The sequence below is a fragment of the Plecotus auritus genome (assembly GCF_963455305.1).
Source record: "Plecotus auritus genome assembly, chromosome: 7".
Lineage (NCBI taxonomy): Eukaryota > Metazoa > Chordata > Mammalia > Chiroptera > Vespertilionidae > Plecotus > Plecotus auritus.
This window is the reverse complement of record NC_137774.1, coordinates 134,169,185-134,172,034: the sequence shown is the minus strand read 5'-3', so window position 1 is coordinate 134,172,034 and position 2,850 is coordinate 134,169,185. Positions and strand designations below refer to the sequence as shown.

Here is a 2,850-nt window from a genome sequence, read left to right as displayed (position 1 = left end):
TATTAATATATATGTACCATATAAGCACTTATTTTTTTTATATTACCATGAAATATGACAAAAAATTGGTCATATTTTAGGCTGAAAAGGAAATAGTGCAAAGGGTATAATTTGTATTGGCTACATACTTAGATCACAAAATGCAGTAAAAAACTAACCACTTTGAAACTTAAAAACACCCTCCTAAATAACTATTGGGTCCAAAAAATAAAACGGAAATAACCAATAATTTGGACTTTAATAATAATGATAATACCACACTTAAAACACATGGGAGTGGTTCTTATATTTAGACAACAATTCATAGATGTAAATAATTTTATCATTGCCAAAAATTTTAAGTTAATAACTAAGCATTTACCTAAAAATCTAGGAGCATAATTGCAAAATAAACTTAAAGAAATATAATTCATAAAAATTGGACACATTAGTGAATTAGAAAAAGAAAAACATGTATAAATCCTAAAATATAGTTTTTTTAAAGTTATATTTTATGTTCTTGGTCTTTAAGATGGTTATAGATAGGTAGGTAGATATTTGTATTGATTTCAGAGAATAAGGGAGAGGGAGAGAGAGAGAGAAACATCAATGATGAGAGACAATCATTGATCTGCTGCCTCCTGCACGCCCCACATTGGGGATTGAGCCCGCAACCTGGGCATGTGCCCCAACCAGAAATCGAACCATAGACCTCCTAGTTCATAAGTCGATGCTCAACCACTGAGCCATGCCGGCTGGGCTAAGATGTTTTTTTATGAAGATTATGAAATAGACATATTTTGGTCAAAGCAGGTCATTCATAGACAAACCAGGCCACATCTAGGGCCTTACATAGGCTATAATCAGGGGTCCTCAAACTTTTTAAACAGGGGGCCAGTTCACTGTCCCTCAGACCGCTGGAGGGCCGGAATATAGTTTAAAAAAAAAAACTATGAACAAATTCCTATGCGCACTGCGGGCCCAGGACGAGTCGGCTGCTAAGCAGGACAGGCAGCGGCACCCGGTGGGCCGGATAAATGTCCTCGGTGGGCCGCATGTGGCCTGTGGGCCGTAGTTTGAGGATGCCTGGATATACTACTATAATTTCTCTCTTAATATTCAATAGTTTCTACTTGGTAATATTTCTTATTTTATTCACACATATGTTGTTTGAATATCCACACAATATCAATGTGCCTGCATTTTCACCTATATCTCTAGGTGGAGGTATATTTATAAACATTTCTGCAGCAGAATAAAGTAAATATTGTCATGAAAGAAGTGCTGTTTGAAATAGAAAAACATAAACATGTTTCTCACTGGACTTTGGACTCTGTAAGAACTAACTGACCTTCTGGATAACTAAATCAACAGAGATTTCAACCAGCTGGACTATAATCACACACCAGTGTAACTGGTGCCTCAGGAAAATCGGTGAAACTGGAAAACCAGTTAGGACAGTGGTGAGCTGTTTCTTGGATCCTGGAATTTGTCCTTAAGCCTGGGTCCTCCCTTCTCTTTGTTCTGGGTGTGGCTCCTTTGATGAACTTCTAAAATCATTTTGTTACAAACAAGTACCTGGCCATTGTTCTTATGGACACACCAAACAAAATGCAGATGTTTCTAACTGAGATATTAAATTTTGTTTAGAAATCTAAATTCTATGTCTTTCTAGAATGAGGCTACTACAGAGTTAGGAGGAAAAATCTTTGTATCAATTCAAAAAGAATTGTTCTTAAGAGATGAGAGTGCCTTTTTATTCAGTTATTGCCTCACAGGAAATCATGAGACTAGGACCATGCCCAAGGGGACACACCGGTCTAATTTCTTCCTTACTGCATGAAAGAAAGACGGTGAAATGAAACTGCACTGGATTGTTACAGCCTACCACGTGGTGGATCATTAATGCCTCACATGTGATGCCACTTGTAAATGGATAGCCAGATGATGGGAACCGTATTGTCAACTATGTGTACTTGTCACTTTTCATAGGTTAGGGGGACCAAAGGATCCCTGAGGGTGTGGATTGGGAAATCTCTTCTGAGGAAAATGGTAGCCACACCGTCAATTTTCTGGAGAAAGAATAAAGGTGGCCCTCCCTACAGCCATGGCCGCCATCATCGCTGCCCCTGGTCCAGGTGCTCCCCTTCCCCCGGATGAATTGCTTCCAAAAGGCGATGCGGAGAAGACTGAGGAGGAGCTGGGAGAGGATGACGACCCTCTCGGAGAGACCTGGGGTCTGACGGAGTAGCTTCCGGAGAGGATCTGGCCCGCAGCCGGAGCCACTTTTGATCTCTCCCTCTTTGTGGCTCAAAAAAATGTACAGGTTTTCCAGAGCAGCCTTGTGGATTGGGACAGCTTCTCATGCTCCTGGTTCTTCCTGTTGTCTTTGAGACTGAGAAGCTGCAAATGGAGCACCAGCAGCCACTGCAGCAGCCGCAGATACTCCTAGGGCCTAACACAGGGCGGTCAGGAGGAATGCCAGGGGCTCTACCTTCACTTCCTGTAAAGATCTAGATTGTTACTACTCTGTTTGACCTGTCCTGGCGGGAGAAGTCTGAAAATTCATACTGTTGGAACTGATTTTTTTTTTTTCTTTTTCTTTTTGGCACCAAAAAACCTGGTTGGGAAAATTTCCCCTTCGTTGTCTCATGGAGAGACTCCCAACTTGCAACTGTGCCCTGCAAGCTTTCCTGACTGACTTCTCTCCTCACTCTGACACCAGTGCCTCGATGCAGATGGTCACTCCAACTCCGGCCATCCCGCCTCTCACTAAGTTACTCCTAACCAGAAGGTCTCCTCAGTGTCTGCTTGTGGAGTAGGAACTGATGCCAGTGGGAAGGATGTACCCCTGACCATTATCGATTGTTT

The 2,850-nt window shown here is 41.7% G+C and overlaps 1 pseudogene across 1 annotated transcript; it reads left to right on the top strand.

The window, feature by feature from the left end:
- Positions 1 to 2,086: 2,086 nt before the first annotated feature.
- Positions 2,087 to 2,496, top strand: LOC308253373 (mitochondrial import receptor subunit TOM22 homolog; annotated as a pseudogene). The gene has a single exon. The product of its transcript is annotated as a mitochondrial import receptor subunit TOM22 homolog (transcript).
- The last annotated feature ends 354 nt before the right edge of the window (positions 2,497 to 2,850 follow it).